Source organism: Anabrus simplex, chromosome 2 (genome assembly GCF_040414725.1).
Source record: "Anabrus simplex isolate iqAnaSimp1 chromosome 2, ASM4041472v1, whole genome shotgun sequence".
NCBI lineage: Eukaryota > Metazoa > Arthropoda > Insecta > Orthoptera > Tettigoniidae > Anabrus > Anabrus simplex.
In genome coordinates, this window is record NC_090266.1 from 1,090,140,322 (window position 1) to 1,090,160,480 (window position 20,159).

A 20,159-nucleotide genomic window follows, 5' to 3' on the forward strand; every position below is an offset into this window, starting at 1 on the left:
ATTTTAAATAAGTGGGAGGAAAATAGGAATCGAGAAATGAAAATCCCTTTTCGCAGAAGTGATCATTGCGGCATATGAGTGGATCAAATGTATTCGAGCAAAGAAACTGTTGCAAGCAAAATTGCAATAATCTGAAATTTGAGGTTAATTGAATAAAGAAAATGTGTGTCACGCTTGGTTGTTATTCCCTTTTCAAGAATATTGCAGTAATGAAAAATGTGCTAAATTTGTACACCCAGCTGTATGATGACTTCCCGAAACTGTAATGAAAGTAAAGGCTGTAAAATCACTTGTAACATCTCCCAGGCAAATACTTAGTTAGAAATTATTTAGAATAATCAAAATAAAGATGTATGATTTTATATAAGGTGGATGTTCTTTGCTGTTAAAATGTTTGATTCATTGTTACAACCTTGTTTTAGGGGACATCTCTTGTAACGGATATATTTTCACGGAACCAGCGGTATCCTCAGAAGAGAGGTTTGCCTGTAGTAAGTCATTGTACTGCTAAATTTTTTGTAAATTGTAATGTTAAGGTACAGGAAATATTGTAATTTTTCTGTGAATTCATAAATGTAATTATATTATAACAATTATGTTGTGCTCTCCGACTTGTTGGCTGAACGGTCAGCATACTGGCCTTCGGTTCAGAGAGTCCCAGGTTCGATTCCCGGCTGGGTCGGGGATTTTAACCTTCATTGGTTAATTCCACTGGCTCGGGGGCTGGGTGTTTGTGCTGTCCCCAACATCCCTGCAACTCACACACCACACATAACACTATCCTCCACCACAATAACACGCAGTTACCTACACATGGCAGATGCCACCTACCCTCATCGGAGGGTCTGCCTTACGAGGGCTGCACTCGGCTAGAAATAGCCACAAGAAATTATTATTATTATTATCATTATTATTATTATGTTGTGCTACTTGTGATGGGATATTTTGTGTTATGTTCTCAAAATCATGCAAATTCTCATATGAAAATGTGGTAATTATTAGGTTACCCTAATTGTAATGGAATATTTTAAATTATATTCTATGTGATTGTTTATAATTATATTTACCCTTCTCCTTATGTACCCTTATCCATCTCCTCCCGGGTCGGGGCATTTATGACATTTCTCCAATTTTCTCTCTCCTTCCACCATTCCTTTTCCATCATTTTATCACTGTCCTAGTTTCTTCTTCTTGCACCAAGCAAATTGGCCTTGCGGTTAGGGTTGCACGTCTGTGAGCTTGCATTCGGGAAATAGTGGGTTCGAACTCCACTGTCGGCAGCCCTGAAGATGGTTTTCCGTGGGTTCCCAATTTCACACCAGGCAAATGATTAATTACATTAATTAAGGCCACGGCCGCATCTTAGCACTCCTAGCCCTTTCCTATCCCATTGTCGCCGTAAGACCTATCCTGTGTCGGTGCGATGTAAAGCAGATTGAAGAAAAAAGAAGTTTAGATTTGGGTTTAATTCGAAAGTAATAGTTGACAGTATTGTGTGAACATATTAGTTTGATCATCATCACTTGTGAGTCAGCTGATGTTATTATTGAGAGAAATCTTTTTTAAGCAAGCCTCTAGTGTACTAATGAACAACAAATTTACATGCATCGTTTATGGTGGAAGTATGATAAAGAGACTTGCCAAATCCATAATGTCATTAGTATGAGGTTTCCTGATGTACCGTTATCAACTCAGCAACATTTGCAACAACTTAATCTCAACTAGTTTTTTACAGTTTTTTTAACGTTGCCTAACATATCCGAGATTTTTGGCAATTTAAGGATGGAGAGCTGATGGGATTAGGATGGTATTATATGTGGCCTTAATTAATGTACCGCCCCAGCATTTGCCAGTTGTGAAAATAAGAAACTGTGGGAAACGGTCTTCAGGGCTGCTGACGGTGAGATTCAAACCCACCATCTCCTGAATGCAAGCTCACAGCTGCACCACCCAAACCTCAACTTTGAAGGAACAGGAAATATTGGTAATGTATCAATATTTGTTTGGACATAAATATCCATAACGTAGAAAATGATCAGTTGGTTACCAAACATTCGTAGCCGTCCTCATAAGTCAACAAGGAAGGCATCTGCTCAGTTGGGCATGTCTCAGAGGAGCCTGCAGAGAATCCTAAAGGATGTAAAATTCAATCCTTTTCACACATTGTTACTTCAGACATTGCGGGAAGGTCAATATAACAGAAGACTTGAGTTCTGAGAGTTATTTATAGTATGGAAGTAAGCAGGTCCAAACTTTTGGCAGTCAATTTTGTGGATGGATGAGGTAATCTTCAAACTAAAATGGACGTGTTAATCATAATAATTATGTTTATAAGTCTGACAAAACCCCTATGGGGTAATGGAGTAAGAGCTCAATGTCTGGAGAGGAATTTCAAGTATTGGATTAATAGGATTTTTTTTTTTTTTTTTTTTTTTTTTTATGGTCACTTTTAGTAGTTTTTAGAAATGCTGCAGAACTTTGTAGTACCTGAGCTGGGAAAGACCACATTCAGCTATTCCTTTGGCAACAAAATGGAGCTCCGCCCCACTGAGACCGAACATTCGCAACACATTCACAGAGTGGATTATACACTGTGGGACTATAGGTTGGCCACCACGATTTTATGATTTGACACCATGTGATTTTAGTCTGTGAGAGGTTGTGAAGAATATGGTGTTTACTGGATTGTCAAAAGTTTTATGAACTGAAAACATTCATTGAAGATGCATTTCATGCCATTATTTTAGACAAACCTTTATTGTCCCGTATTTATGAATTGGTTGTAAGTCGTTACATGAAATGTATTGAGCAAGATGGCAGATACTTTGAACAATCTGTCTTAATGGTTGCATTATATGTTGGGGAACTGACTTCTGCAATGCTCTGTTTATATTTCACAAGATATCAGGATGGAATGTTACTGACTAATCAATACATTTTATTTCAAGTCATATTATAGCACTAGTTTCCGCCTTTTTATGGGCCATCTTCAGGTAGATAGAGTATATAATTATACTCCTAAGTTATGAAATGGCACAAACAAACCAAACCCCATGGCACTAGAGCCCTTGAAGGGCTTTGGCCTACCAAGCGACAGCTGCTCAGCCCGAAGGCCTGCAGATTATGAGGTGTCGTGTGGTCAGCACGACGAATCCTCTCGGCCATTAATCTTGGCTTTTGAGACCAGGTATAAAATGGCACAGTTCACTCTTATTAATATCACTGTTGCTGTCTTAAACACTTTTTCGTATTGAGATAAGATCATTTGTTATATACATGTAAAATACTAGCAGTTACCCGCGGCTACGTTTGCTTCGATTTCATAATTTGATAAAAGTAATCATTCCTCGGCACTGTACTAAGACATTATCTGAAATTCCCTAAAGTATAAAAACTCACCGACCGAGCTCGATAGCTGCAGTCGCTTAAGTGCGGCCAGTATCCATTATTTGGGAGATAGTAGGTTCGAACCCCACTGTCGGCAGCCCTGAAGATGGTTTTCCGTGGTTTCCCATTTTCACACCAGGCAAATGCTGGGGCTGTACCTTAATTAAGACCACGGCCGCTTCCTTCCTACTCCTAGCCCTTTCCTGTCCCATCTTCGCCATAAGACCTATCTGTGTCGGTGCGACGTAAAGCAACTAGCAAAAATTCTTCTTCTTGCTAGGGGCTTTACGTCGCACCGACACAGATAGGTTTTATGGCGACGATGGGATAGGAAAGGCCTTGGAGTTGGAAGGAATCGGCCGTGGCCTTAATTAAGGTACAGCCCCAGCATTTGCCTGGTGTGAAAATGGGAAACCACGGAAAACCATCTTCAGGGCTGCCGATAGTGGGATTCGAACCTACTATCTCCCGGATGCAAGCTCACAGCCACGCGCCTCCACACGTACGGCCCAACTAGCAAAAAACAAAAACATAAAAAAACAAAAAAACAAAAAAAACCCACCTCACCGAAAAATAGTTACATTTACCCCAAAAACTCTCTGTAAATCACGTTTGAGGTATTGCCTTTTGGGGCTAAGACGACCATGCGACACAGAAATGTACATGTGAGAAACAGTCTTGTCTCAAGTCGAAAAAAAAAATACACGTTTCTTTATTTTTAAAGGAGATTCCAAATACCAATTTACATGTCTGCAACATTTTCATTTTTGAGATAATAAGTATCCTCATAAAAATAATTCAACTCACTTTTCAACTTCCTTTCTCCCCCGTTAAGTGTCTTTTCCTAAAAACAAAAATGTACCTGTTCCTGTATTTTGAAAGGACTTTCCAACTACAAGTTTCTTGTCTCTAGCATGTTAAGTTCTTGACATATACTTTAGATATACCGGTAATAATTTTTAAAACTCACCCGCTTTTTCAATTCATTTCAGCTCCTTAAATGGATTTTCTGAAAGCAAAAACATACGTTTCTTTATTTTTAAAGGAGATTCCAAATACCAGTTTTCACGTCTGTACGTCTGTAACACCTTCAGTTTTTGAGATATAAGTATTCTCATAAACAGAATTCAAATTCTTCTTCACCCCTCTCCCCACTTAAGTGGACTTTCCAAAAACAAAAAGTATGTGTTTCTTTATTTTGAAAGGAAATTCAAAATACCAACTATCACATCTGTGACAGCTTCAGTTTTTAAGATATAAGTATCCTCATGCACGGAATTCAACTCCTTCTTTATATATTTTCAAACCCCCTTAAGTCGATTTTCCAAAAACAAAACAAAAAGTTTTCTTTATTTTTAAAGGAGATTTCAATTTTCATGTCTGGAACATCGTTAGTTTTGAGATATAAGTATCCTCATACAAAGAAATCTTCTAATGTTTCAATTCATTCATGCCTTCCCCCCCATAAGTGGTTTTTCCGAAGACAAAATAATAGGTATTCCTTTACTTTGAAAGAAGATTCCAAATACAAATTTTCATGTCTGTAACATCTTTCGTTTTTGAGATGTAAGTATCCACATGAAAAGAATTCAGCTCCGTTTTTAGCCGCTCCCATCCTCGCCCATTAATTTGATCACCCCCCCCCCCCCACTCAAAAATGCGAGTTTTTATTTTTAAAGGAGGTTCCAAATACAGATTTTCACGTCTCTAACATCTTTAGTTTTTGAGATATAAGTATCCTCATAAAAAGAATAAAATTCATTTTTCACCCCACCTCCGCCCGTTAACTTCACCCCCCTCACAAAATACATGTTTTTCTATCTTTTAAGGAGATTACAAATACCAATTTTCACATCTGTAACCTTCAGTTTTTGAGATATAAGTTTCTCCATAAGAGGAATTCAATGTTTTTCACTTTCTTTCTCATTCCCCCCTTAAGTGAATTCTCCGAAAACAAATAATACGTGTTTATTTATAAAGGATATTCCAAATACCATTTATCACAACTCGGACATCTTCAGTTTTGAGATATATTTGGACGGTGTTATGCAAAAAAAAAAAAAAAAAAGAGAGACAAAGTCACCTCCGTACAGGCCATGAAGGCCCTAGGAGAAGTTAAAGGTGAAGGCTTCCACCATTGTTCGCCATTGTTAACCGCGGCATGTGATGGGGTAGAGTGGTGAGCTTTACGCCCAGCCGCCCTTGCCCCCAGGAATTAACCTTGTACTCATTTTTGGTGTAGGCTGAGTGAATCTCAGGGCCATATGCACCTCCAGAAGTGGAAATCTCGTTTCTTAAATTTTACGACTTCCCGACGGGGATTCAAACCCACGTCCTTCTGGGCGAACCGAGCACGCCTTTACTGCCTCGGCCAGGCAGCCCCTTACTTTGAAGGAAGATTCCAAATATAAATGTTCATGACTCTAACATCTTCAGATTTTGAGATATAAGTATCCTCATAAAAAGAATTCAACTCCTAATTCACCGCCCCCGCCCCAAGTTGATTCCCTCCCCCCGCCCCCCGAAAATGCATTTTTCTTTGTTTTTAAAGGAGATGCCAATTACTAATTTTCACGTCTGTAATGTCTTTAGTTTTTGAGATATAAGTATCCTCATACAAAGTATTCAAATAATTTTTCAATTAATTCATCCCCCTTAAGTGGATTTTCCAAAGACAAAACATTATGTGTATCTTTAGTTTGAAAGAAAATTCCACTGTTCATAGAAATAGACTACATAGTAAGATCGATTTTAGTACACTCGGATTGAAACATACTAGTTAATTTATTTTAGCCTTATATTTGAATAAGTTTTTCTTTAAGCTGGTTGTAGATATATTCTTTAGGTTATAAGTTGATATATTTTTTTTGTTATTATCCACTCTCTATTTATCCTATAATTTTTCATCAGTAGTAACCTTAATTAATTGTATTATTGTAATTCCTTATCTGACTTACATATCTCAATAACAGTAATTGATTATAATGATACTTTAGATTAATACTGTAAAAATAAAAAAATTGTATGTGGTTAAGTGTAAGAGATGGCCAAGAGCCCTAACTTCGCCACTTAATAAAGACGCAAATAAATAAATAAATACATAAATAAATACCAGTTTTCATGTTCTTAGTATCTTTAGATTTTTGGGTATGTATATATACATTCTCATACAAATAATTCAACTAATTTTTCAGTCCTTTCACCCCCTCCCCCCCCACCCGGTTAAGGGTCTTTTTCCGAAAACCAAAGAATACATGTTTCCTTATTTTTAAAGGAAATTACAGATATCAATTTTCACGTCTGCAACATGTTAAGTTTTGAGATATACTGTAGATACGCTAATTTTAAAAATTCACCCTCTTGTTCAGTTCCCTTAAGTGGATTTTCCGAAAAAAAATATTTATGTTTCTTTACTTTTACAGGAAATTCCAAATACCAGTTTTCAAATCTGTAATATGTTACGTGTCTGAGATCATTTGCAGATAGAGTCTTTTTAAAAATTCACCCCGTTTGTCACTCCTGTTCACCCTCTATTCATCGTATTATCCAAAGACACAAAAATACGTGTTTCTTTATTTTCAAAGGAGATTCCAAATTTTAATTTGCATGTCTGTAACATCTTCAGTTTTTGAGATATAAGTCTCCTCATAAAAGACGTTCAACCACTTTTCCCCCATTTTTCACTCCCCTTAATGGGATTTTCCAAAAACAAAAACAAAAAAATATGTGTTCCTTTATTTTTAAAGGAGATTCCAAATACCAATTTTTACATCTGTAAACTTTTAAGGTTTATATATATAGATACCGTCATTTTAAATATTCACCCCCTTTTCACCCCTTTAGCGACGGAATACCCTAAAATCCTCCCTTAGCGAGCACCTACATGTTAACATGAATGTATCCCCAAAATTTCATTTCTTTATGTCCAGTAGTTTTGGCTCGGCGATGATGAATCGTTCAGTCAGTCAGGACAAGTTATTTTATATATATAGACTAGCAAGATACCCGTGCTTTGCTATGGTGTTATAATGAAATTTAAATTTGAATCCTTAACGTTTTATATATAATCCGCCTAAATTCGTGATCTGACTCGTTTTCTGAGAGAATCCGCTAAAATTCGCCATCTGACTCATTTTCTGAGAGATTACGGCAAAGTTCCTCCCATTTTTCAATCTTTCCTTCCAGCAATCGATTTCGTACCTCCCGGGCTAGGTCCAGGTATTCCACCCAGTCAGTTGGGTCAATAAATCTTTATCTTTTCCTATAAGCATTTTTAATATGGATAAAATCCTTGAGGAGATCCGGCGTGGTGTCTTCTTGGATGCCTTGGCAATACTGAACCCGCGGCCAGACTGCATTCGTAATCATTACCCCATTACCCGGCCAGGACCCGTTTCCAGTGCGGTCCTCACATTTTGACAACGGTCCAGAACATTATTATTATTATTATTATTATTATTATTATTATTATTATTATTATTATTATTATTGATGTTCTGGACCCCACAACAAGATGCAAGAATGCTACTTGGTGGTAAATTGCATCTGCTGTCATTGTTGACACTGTGACCAGCACCATTGTCGCGCGTCGACAAGTGGGGGATATATCTGGCAATACGAATAATATACTTCCGTGCATTATTGACCTTATTATAGAGGTGAACAATTGCACGGTCAATATCATTTCTATCGTTTATTACAAATGTGTTTAAATTTTTATTGATATGCCAGGAGAATCTACCGTTATCTAACTTTAAGTTCTCCAAAGGAAAAGATGGCTCTTGAAAACGAACCCAGGAAAGATTAAAAATGATTGGTTTATGATCAGAATAAATACATTATGAACAGTGAAATCAATTGGTTTTAACACATTTTTCACCCCACCGCCGTTAAGTTGATTTACCCCCCCCCCTCAAAGAAGGCATGTTTCTTTATGTTTAAAGGAGATTCCAAATACCAATGTTCACGTCTGTTATATTCAGGTTTGAGATATAAGTATCCCCATAAAAAGAATTAACTTTTTTCACTTCCTTTCACACTCCCCCTAAGTGAATTTTCTGGCAGAAAGTACTTGTTTCTTTAATAGTAAAGGATCTTCTAAATACCAATTATCACGACTGTAACATCTTCAGTTTTTGAGATATGTGTCCTTACAAAAGGAATTCAACGTGTTTTTCTTTGTTTTTAAAGGAGATCCAGATACCAATTTTCACGTCTGTAACAATATTATTTTCATTAGATGTAAGTATTCTCATACAATTAATTCAATTAATTTTTCAGTTCTTTCACCTCCAACCCCATCATTGGATTTTCCGAGGATACGTGTTTCTTTAATTTTAAAGCAGATTCCAAATATTAACTTTCACGTCTGCAAAATCTTTCATTTTTGAGATAATAGTATTTTCATGCAAATAATTCAAATAATTTTTAAATATTCCCCCCTTAAGTGGATTTCCGAAAACAAAAAATGCGTATTTATTTTTTAAGGAGATTCCAAATACAAAATTTCACGTCTGTAACATCTTCACATCTTCAGTTTTTTTGAGATATCAGTAGGCCTATCCTAATTAAAAGAATTCAATCCCAAATTCAGTCACTTTTACCGCCCCCCCCTCCCCCCTCCACCAAAAGTGGTTTTTCTGAAAACAAAAATACATGTTTCTTTATTTTTAATAGAGATAAAAATACCATTTTGAACTTCTTTAACATTTTAAGTTTTTGAGATACTGTAGAAATGATCATTTTAAAATTTCACCTCCTTTTTAGTTCCCCTTAAGTGGAGTTTCCAAAAACAAATCACCTGTGTTTCTTTACTTTTACAGGAGATTCCAAATACCAATTTTTACGTCTGTAACTTTTTATGTTTCTGAGATATACTGTAGATATAGTCTTTCTAAAAATTTACCCCAATTTGTCATTCTTGTTTAACCCCCATTAATTGGATTTTCCAAAAACATAAAATACATGTTTCTTTATTTTTAAAGAAGATCCCAAATACCAATTTTCTGGTCTGTAATATCTTCAGTTTCTGAGATATAAGTATCCTCATTAAAGGCATTCAACACCTTTTTCACCCTCTCATTGGGATTTTCTGAAGAAAAAAAAAAAATACGTGTGTCTTTATTTTTAAAGGAGATTCTAAATACCAATTTTTATGTCTGTAAACTTTTAAAGTTTTGAGATATAGATACACTCATTTAAAAATTCACCCCCCTTTTCACCCCTTTAACGATGGAATATCAAAAAATCCTCCCTTAGCGAGCACCTACATTGTAATATAAATGTGCCCTCAAAATTTCTTTTCGTTATGTTTAGTAGTTTTCGCTCGGTGATGATCAGTCAGTCAGTCAGTCAGTCAGTCAGGACATGTTATTTTATATAATTATATACTCAGCTGAAGATGGCCCATAAAAAGGCCAAAAATAGTACCATAATATGACTTGAAATATAATGCATATCTATATAAATAAAATTGCAACGACTGTGTCCCTGTACATTGACTATTTTGGCGAAATTTTCGTACAGCTACGCGTTTAAGGGGTAATAATGACCATCTGCATATTTTCTTGGTTTAGTTTCCTGAAAGTCCTAATTTTAACCCTCCTCGCCCAAAATCCACATTGCGACATAATCTGCCAGATGAACAAGAAAACAGAAATTTGGCAAAATTATACGTTTTAGGCTGTAACAGACAGAACATTTCCAAGATCTTTAAATTTTTCACTTTTTATCCCCGAAGAATATCGAAATATGGAGGCAATTTTAATGATGGAGACCTTCGGGAAGTCCTATCACATAACGGATGGCACAATCTCCGTTCAATCTGGAGTGATCTGCAACCTTGGTCTTATGACTTTTTTGTCGTATCTGTATCCCTATTACATTTGATTTTTGTCTATTTCTCGATGTTAAGTAAATTTAGACTTTTCACTTGCATAATTCATACTTTCAATCACTTATAAGAAAGATAGAATCAACAAACTCTACACGAAAATTGGCCCACCCAGTAGCCATATGTGAGCCAAATGCTATGTATGTAGCTGTCACATTATTATCCGAAATGTATTGCAATGTGAGATAATCTTACAAAAATTTTACCCTATTCAACGTTTCTAACTCAATCTGACCCATGAATAGATGAGATATCATAGGACCAGCCATTTAGGCTGCTAAATCCGGCGTCTTATGGTACAATCCTCTGTCGATATGACGTACCGTTTAGCAGCAGTTAGTCTGTAAAAGAAGGTCTGCAGTATTATAAGCATGCATATACTTTCGTATGTCGATCTATATATATTCACTGATGTCGTTTTGTAGCTATCGAGAAAGGGTGTGTCTTCTATTTTAATCAGTACTCCCCACACCGACTTTGACTGGCAGTAGGAATGGGGTCCTTCTCCAACACCTGTGTAACAGGCATTAGTAAGGAAGGCCTACCATCATAATGAAAATAATTCACTTCTTGGTTTGACTTGCAGAAGGCAAGGGAGCATGCAGTGTTGTTTAAAACTCCCCTACCCGATTGTGTTTGGCTGTAGGCAAGGGTGCCCGCCCTTATAAACAAATGTATCCATCTAAAATGTGACTGGCATAGGCATAATGAATGGCCTGTTATTTTGATGGAAACTCACCAACTTGGTGTGACTGGCAGTAAGCTGGCTGGCTGTAGGAAAAGGGGCCTGTTATCATAATGATAAGTGCACAACTCAATTTCGACTGATAGTAGGGAAGTTACCTGCCTCTCTAATGAAAACTCCCCAACTGTAATCTGTCTGGAAGTAGGAAAGGGGGCCTGCCATTGTAATGAAAACTCCCCAAATCGATTGTGACCGTGCAGTAGGCAAGTGAGCCTGCCGTTATCATCACAAATCCGTAACAAGCACTTTACATTGGAAACACCGTATTGGGAACCTCCCCATGCTGTTTCTTGGATAACACTAAGAGACATGCCATTTTAAAACAATCTTATTTACTGCATGTACAGCATTTACGTCAATATTCGAATACAATGTAGAATACCTTAGCGAAGCACGGGTACATTTGCTAGTTTTTATATATATATATATAGATTAGGTGATAACATACTGTCATTATATCTTCTGAATTGTAGACTCATCAGTACGGAAAAATGAAATTAATATCATACGAGACCCTGTTTATATGTTTTTATTCTTGATAGTTTCATACCTCTTATCAAATAAAATACAAATTTATCTATTTATTACATACATAAATCTTCATTATAGACTGTTATGCCTTTCAGTATTCAGTCTGTAATTTAGTAAACACCTCCACAATCTTCTATTTGTAACTAGCTCCATGGCCTTGTTTAATCCCATAACACTTATCTTTAAATCATTAGAAACTGAGTCTAACCATCTTTGTCTTGGTCTACCTCTACTTCCCTTACTTTCCATGATCCAGTACATTATTCTCCTAACTAGCCTATCCTCCTGCATTCACCTCATATGACACCACCACGAAAGCTGGTTTATGCATGCAGCTTCATCCATAGAGTTAATTCCCAGCTTAACCTTTATCTCATCATTCAGAGTACAGGACCCTCCTGCCATTGTTACCACCTGCTTGTACAAGCAATCAGTCTTGCTACTTTCATGTCTGTTACTTCTAACTTATGAATAAGATACCCCCATCTAGATTTCACTTCCATTCAGCAAAATTTATTATTATTATGGTTATGTTTTATTATTTTTGAAATAGTAATAACTTACATAAAATTTATCTGAATTTCTTCACCCACTAAAAGTATTTTTATTGTAAAATAATAATAATATAATAATTTTGTGTGGCTATTTCCAGCCTAGTGCAACCCTTAAAAGGCATACTCTCCCATGTGTGTGGGTGGCGGCATCTGCCATGTGTAGGTAACTGCATGCTACTGTGGTGGAGGATAGTGTTGTGTATGTGAGTTGCAGGGATGTTGGGGACAGCCCAAACACCCAGTCCCCGGGCCATTGGAAGTAACCAATGAAGGTTAAAATCCCTGACCCTGCCGGGAATCAAACCCAGAACCCTCTGAACCAAAGGCCAGTTTACTGACCATTCAGCCAATGAGTCGGACATAAAATAATTATATAACATCTTTACAATTCTTTGTCCTGGAGGCAAAGGGCACTATGTCACAAGTGTGCTATTTTACAGGATAGGTAAAAGAATGCATTTCGGTGTTTGTTTCACTGGCCTATTTTTGAATTAAAATTGTAAACTACTTTTACATAATAATAGAAATTGTTTTAACACCCAGTTATTAAAGTTTGGAGCTGGTCTGAATAGCTCAGATGGTAGAGCACTGGCCATCTGACTCCATGTTAGCAGGTTCGATCCTGGCTCAGTCCGGTTTTATTTGGAGGGGCTCAGATACTCCAGCCTTGTGATGGTAGATTTACCAGCATGTAAAAATAACTTGTGAGGGACATAATTCTGGCACCTCAGCGTCTCCGAGAACTGTAATCGTAGTTAGTGCGACATAAAAACAGGAACATTATTATTTATTACATTTTGGTTATTTCTTTCATTTGTTTTGGACTTTGTGTCTTTTACCTCATACCGGATAGCTTGCTTCTCGTTGTACATATTAGATAGTATTTTGCACCCCAGAAAACAGCACAGAAATCACTGTAAACATAATATGTCAAAACTTCAGCTTCTTAGAAAATGGACATTGTGCCATTTACCTCTAGTGCACAGAATAATGTTGTTGTACCCTTTGATAAACACTGTATGGTGTATTAAATATTAATCTATTAAATTATTAATGTTAACTCTTCAATATCTGTGGAATTGCAGGCCTGTATTAAATGAAAATATATTATGCTGTTCAAAAAGTATAAGCATTCTCAATCTATTGGGGTCAAGTATACCTCTTCTTCTGTCACATAAGAGTCCTGCTGTGCTAAACAGTCTCTCAGAAAAAGTTGTTGCTGGTGGAATACGTGAATATTGCACAGCCTATTTTCTCAGCTTTGGAAACTTTTCCAGTAATAAAAAACTCTTGAAAGGGAGGACAACAGATCATCTTTGAGGTGTGTAGTTTTTTTTTCTTCATGGATTTGTTAACTGACAATGAATTTGGTGCATCATTATTTTCTTCCTTGATGTTGCCGTACAAGCACCACATACCAGGCAATTTTCCCAGCTCTATAGAATAGGTCATCTAGAACAAAATAATAAATTTCTTTACTAAACTATTCATTTAGCAAATATTTAAAAGTAACATATGTTTTCCCCAGAGATTTGAATATCTGAATACACAATATAAGAAATGAAATTAAGATTTTTACCTCTTCATTTATAAATTCAGGATCCTCCTATTGATTAGCAAGTTCCAGAAATCTGTCTGTAACAGCACTTAGAGCACTCAGACTGTGTGAAAATCTCCTGCTTTTAAGCAGGGATCCAATGGTGTTTGAGTGGACCATATTATGTTCTCTTCAGTGTCTTTGCATCCAGTGATGACTTGTTTTACTGTTACAATTCCTGGTCCACTGTATGACAGCTTCTGAAAGAGAAATACAACTCTGTCCACTGTGAGGATTGTCTTGCACACTTGTCACTGTTGAAGAATTTGCTGCGAGTGTTGCTTGATCAAAATGTTTCATGTTTATATCAATAAATCAGTGCGCTCCCATTATGATACTGTAAGATTTACTGGAATAGTGAGATCTGAGGATGCAAATATGACAGCTCTCTTGTTCTTCGAATTTTAGTAGTTAGAGGTGAATGCCACCACATACAGTAGGTTCATCTTGTCATATGGTGTTTTGGTAGAGAAAGATGTTTCTGTGCGGCTTTGAGGATCTTGGTGGGTTTTTGTGGAGTGTTTGAAACTTCTGCTAGTTTTTTTGCATAATGTTATGAGATCTGAATATTCTTTGTACTGGAAAGTCCCTGTTTCAAAACAAATTGAAGTGTATGATCTATGCATGGCAAGTGGGGAAATTTTCTCAGTGTTGTATAGCATGTATAGTACTACATTACAACTGTTCTCATGAATCACAGTCACTATTTTATCCATTAAACCACAGGTTTCTTAAATTCTTTTGCAAGAAATACCCATTTTTTTTCACCTGTGTTACTCACTTCTGGTATTTCTTCAATGCATATATACTGTAGTTTATAGTTCTGGTCTACAAAGTGAACAGTGATGCTTAGGTAGGTTTAATTGTTGTATTCTGTTGATGTGCACAAATCCTTCGTAAAAGCTATGCTATCTGCATTTCAAAACTCATCTTTTACTCTTCTTCAAATTTTTCATACAGTTCTAGGATGATATGATTTATAAATACTTACAAATAAGCGTAGTATTTCTTGGTTGAAGATGTTTAATCAGCCCCTTAAATCCATCATATTCAATGGTGCTAAATGGCTAATTTTCTTTGCATATCACGGATGCAGTTTTTCTGATCAATTATCTCCTGGTTTAAATCTGGATTTACAATCCAGAAAAGGTGTAAGTGTTGGTTGGCTCATATTCAAGTAGTATTGATGTTGTTGACAATAATGAGAATTAGAAATTGAAGTGAACGAGGACAGCCACTTCTTCGCTTCTTACACTTTCATTGTTACATTACCGAGCGAGTTGGCCATGTGGTTAGAGCGCGCGGCTATGAGCTTGCATCTGGGAGATAGTGGGTTCGAATCCCACTGTCGGCAGCCCTGAAGATGGTTTTCCATGGTTTCCCATTTCCACACCAGGCAAATGCTGGGGCTGTACCTTAATTAAGGCCACAGCCGCTTCCTTCCAACTCCTAGGCCTTTCCTATCCCATCGTCGCCATAAGACCTATCTGTGTCGGTGCAACGTAAAGCCACTGGCATTGTTACGTTTTTCATTGGGATATTCATTAAACAATTTTATTATCTGAGGTGATCTGACACTTCAGCTTCCTAGGATTGTGAGATTTCGCACGTGGCAAGAAACTCTTGACAAATGCAATAAATCACACAGTTATCATTCGCAGGATCTAATTGAAATTAATTCCAAGCTTCACTTATATTATCCAAAAAAGGTAGACATGAAATGCAGTCTTCCGTCACTACAAAAACAAAAAAACAAGAAAACAAACTTGAAACTAGTAATCAGGTTTCATGCCAAAGATGCTCATGTACGATCCTGTTAAAGTTGTCTGTGATGTGGTAGCTTCACATATCACATGATACATTTACTAAACACTTTTTTTGTTACACTCAGAACTGGGGTTATTTTATATGTGGAGCGTGACCTTTCCATATCCATGCAAGGAGAAACAAAATAATAACAGAAATTATTGCAAAATTTTGTTTGAAAATATCTTCTTTCAAATTGCAATACAGCATGTTTTATTGCCCTGGTACAAGACTTTTAAAGAAATTTGTAGTTTTAATATACTGGCACCTCTAGGTATAATATTTGTTGTGGGTATCCACTGGGTCTGTATCTGCATGGGAGGTGAATTATATTTTGATAAAGACTGATGACCTAGATATTAGGCCCCTTTAAACAACAATAATCATATTTTGCTAATTGAGCCTCTGTGGCTCAGGCGGCAGCCCGCCGGCCTCTTACCATTGGGTTCCGTGGTTCAAATCCTTGTCACTCCATGCGAGATTTGTGCTGGACAAAGTGGAGGCAGGACAGGTTTTTCTCTGGGTACTCCGGTTTTCCCTGTAATATTTAATTCCAGCAACACTCTCCATTATAATTCGATTTCATCTGACATTCATTAATCATTGCCCCAGAGGAATGCGACAGGCTTCGGCAGCCAGCACAATTCCTATCCTCGCCGCTAGATGGGGGCTTCATTCCATTCCTGACCTGGTCGAATGGCTGGAAACATACTGTGGATTTTCATCATATTTTGATAATTAAAATTAAGTCTGATCAAATATTAAATGTGAAACATAGAATGCTATGCACTCATTATTTCTTTGACTGATTATAGGCCTACATACATTCTGGTGGCCCTATTGTGTAGGAGTAGTATTCCTTCCCCTTACCCGGAGGCTCCAGGTTAAATTCCTGGCCAGGTCAGGGAATTTTACATGCATCTGAGGGCTTGTTTGAGGTCCACTCAGCCTATGTGAATACAGTTGAAGAGCTATCTGATGGTGAGGTAGCGGCACTAGTCGTGAATGCCAAGAATAACGGCTGAGAAGATTTGTCGTGCTGACATCATGACACCTAATCTGTAAGCCTTTGGACTGAACAGCGGCTGCTCTTTTAGGCCAATAGCTCCTCGGGGACGATAGCACCAGGGGGAAAAAAGCAACAACATATATTCCAATGAGTGGAAGAGGTTTCAGGTATATTTGTTACCTCAAGTTATCATTGTAAGCTTCTGTAATATTATTTGCATTTTTCTGGGCTTAGGGAGTTGGACATGTTACCATTACCTGAGGCTACCTGTACTTTGTTTACGTTATTCCTCCATCTTGAACTATTTGTATGTCTGTTTTTATAGTAGAGTGCACAAACACCCAAGTAATATAATGAGGTAAAACTAAAGTAATTTTAATGTACCACTAGTTTCTCAATGAGGTACTATGATACGAAAAATGGAAAGGTACTCAAACTTTATTTCCTGATAATAGAGATTGCTAATAGATATATTTTTTCCATTAGTAAATACACTTCTAGATGCAAAAATATTCCTAAGTATGGATAGTTTTGAGAACGGTAATGGATGAATTTTTAGTCAATAAATACAAAATATACTTCTGGATAACTCCGAAAACCTTAAAAGAGTAGTTAGTGGGACGTAAAACAAATAACATTATTACTTCTGGTTAAAAGAAATAATTTAAAATTCTTCATTATGTATGATTCATTAGAAATGGAAACAATGATCCACATCCTAGAGGAAATTGGTCTAGATAGGAAGACAACAGAACTCATTAAAGAAATGGTGATGGGACAAAATCCAAGGTCAAGTTCAGAGGGATCCTATTGGAATCTTGTGGGATTCAAACAAGGGTCAGACCATCTCCCCTTCTATTGAACTGTGTTCTTGAGAAAGTGATTAGAGAGTGGCACCGAAAAATGCAAGGAATGTGCGGTATACAAATTGGATGCAAGAACAAAGGAATAAGAGTTGACTGTTTAGCCTTTGTGGATGACATTGTGGTTCTGTCAAGAGTGAATAGAGGAGGCATGAAACCAAATTGTCCAACTCCAGGAAGAAGTGATTAAGGTAGGCCTACAGAACTCCTTTGAGGACACAATAGATGACTAACGTCGAAACAACTCCCAGATGATGACAGTTGAGAGAGAAAGAATTCGGAAAGTGGAGAAATTCAAATATCTGAGAGAACGGATGGACAATATTCTGTTAGAAAGAGAGGCACTGTTATCGAGAATCAACAAGATGAACTTGGCATATATACTAACTACGAACACTTACAACAAGAAGAAAATCTCAGTGCAAAACTCTGACACTACCAGACAGTGGACTTGATAAAAACAGAATTGGTAAAGAAGTTGGAACTGGTGGAGAGAAAGATTCTGGTGAAGTTACTGGGACTCCAGAGAACAGAGGATGGATCATACAGTAAGAAAGGAAACCAAGAATTGAAGCAATGCGCCGAAAAGGGACCTAATATGGATGTTCCTGCATAGTGGTGTAGTCATGGGAAGACTTCAGAACTCGTTGCTGTGCTAGAGGGTGTAGAACTTCTGTCTCGCGCAGAAAAGGGATCTAACTACAGTCCAAGATGGCTTTTTTTGCAATTAACTCATAATAAATATTTTGGTGGTTAGACCCCTAACGGTTCATCGCTTCAATTATACCTCAAGATGGAAAAGATCTTGGATACCATCCAGAAGTGGAGAGCCATATCCTTCAGACATATCTATAGAATGAACCCAGGAAGACTGACCAATCAGGTTTCTTGAGACAAGGAAAACTGCAGTGTGCTGGCATTTGAAGGCAAAGAAGGACCTGGAGGAACTGGGAATACAAGGAACAGAAATCAGCAGCATGGACACCTACAAGTTGAGGATCAAGACCACTAAGAGTTTTCAAGAAAAAGTTAGATCCCATATCAAGCATCATGGACACAAGAAAGGAGATTGCAGAGTGAAAGGATGAGGGAGTACTGGAAGAGGATCAAAACCCAGAAACAGATGAAGCTGAATTCGAATTAATGCGGTCCATAGTTGGCCAAAATGAAAGAGAAGAAGAATAATAGACAATCTACAAAGGGCACTAGGAAAGGTTTGCAATATGCAAAAATGGTTGGCTGGACACCCCTGTTATGGTGAGGGATGAAAAGAGGGGTGAAAACCGGTCTAAAAGACAGCAGGACGCGACCTTCACACCAGTTGTTACCAAGCAGTGGGATTGAAAACAAGTTAAGATGTCAGTGTGGTCTAAAGGTGAATATCGCGCAATTATCCGCTACAATTTTGCTCGTGGATTAACTGTTGACCAGTGCCTAGAGGAAATGACTCCTGTGCTGGGGAAAGACTGTCCACATTGGACAACAATTTTCCGCTGGTACAAAGAGTTCCAGAGGGGAAATTTTGGGGTTGAAGACGATCCTCGTTCTGGGCGACTGTCTGAATCAGTGACTGAGGAAAACATTGAAGCTGTGAGGAAAATGTTGCAGCAAGAGAGGCGGTTGACATATCGGCAGATAGAAGAGACCCTCCACATCCCTGCACCAGCTATTCATTCAGTTCAATTCTACACGACCATTTCCATGTTAGAAAGGTTTGTTCCCTTTGGGTGCCCCATTCACTTTCAGAGGAACAAAGGGCACATCGAGTGAAATGGTGCCGAAAAATGCTAAAACAGTTTGAAAGTGGGACTTAGCATAACGCCAAAAGCATCGTTACAGTTGACGAAACTTGGCTTTATTATTACGATGTCCCAACAAAATCCCAGAACAAGGTGTGGCTGTTTGAAGATGAGGGTACTCCTGTGACTGTGCAAAAGTCAAGGTCAGTGAAGAAAAGGATAATTGCCGTATTCTTCACTAAACGGGATATCCTGACTCGGGTTGTGCTACAAACACAAAGGACAGTTACTGTGAAATGGTGCAGTGAGACTTGTCTGCCTCAGGTCATCCAGGCTCTTAAGCAGCTCCATCCAAGGCCACGGCTCAACACTTGGCTGTTGCATCACAACAATGCTCCAGCATATCGTGCTAATGTAACAATGGATTTTCTTGCCAGATCAGGGTTGACTGTGCTTGATCACCCACCATGCAGTCCTGATCTTGCCCCATGTGACTTTGCACTCTTCCCAGAAGTGAAGATGAAGCTGAAAGGGCAGCATTTTGCATCCGACGAGGAGCTTCTGGCAGCATGGGATCAAGAGTGTGAAAATGTAACCTAAGAAAATTGGCAGAGTTGATTCAGTGACTGGTTTCAACGTGTGAAGAATTGTATTGAGTGTGGTGGAAATTATTTTGAAAAAGTCTAAAGTGTTCACTCACATTGCAAAACTTTCCTAGTGCCCTTTGTAATCAGTATTTTATACTGTGCAGTGCCATGTCGTGACATCACACTCGTAAGATTTGAGGGATATGTTCATATGTTGAATCGAGTACTTTTGGTTTAATTTGTTAAGGTGCTGTTAAGCTATAGTGGTTGACTGATAAGGCAGATTCTTTTCATGAGTCAGCCTCATTGACACAGTTGCTTAGTCGTTGACCTACTCATTTCTAGGTAGTGGGTTTGTTCCCAGTTGATGTTTGTAGTATTTGAGGGTATTTATATCTTACAACTCTCTGTTGTTGATTTTTGGTACACAGAGGAATTCTTCGCTTGAA

The 20,159-nt window shown here is 37.6% G+C and overlaps 1 protein-coding gene across 4 annotated transcripts in view; it reads left to right on the forward strand.

The window, feature by feature from the left end:
• Nucleotides 1-20,159, forward strand: part of cmb (combover) — a 522,232-nt gene that overhangs the window by 16,124 nt on the left and 485,949 nt on the right. Inside the window, exon 2 of one of the 4 annotated variants that reach the window (XM_067139691.2) lies at nucleotides 423-491. The exons of the other annotated variants lie outside the window; for them this stretch is intronic. The gene's annotated coding sequence lies outside the window, so the exon portion shown is untranslated. The remainder of the gene's footprint in view (nucleotides 1-422; nucleotides 492-20,159) is intronic. 4 annotated transcript variants of the gene reach the window in all.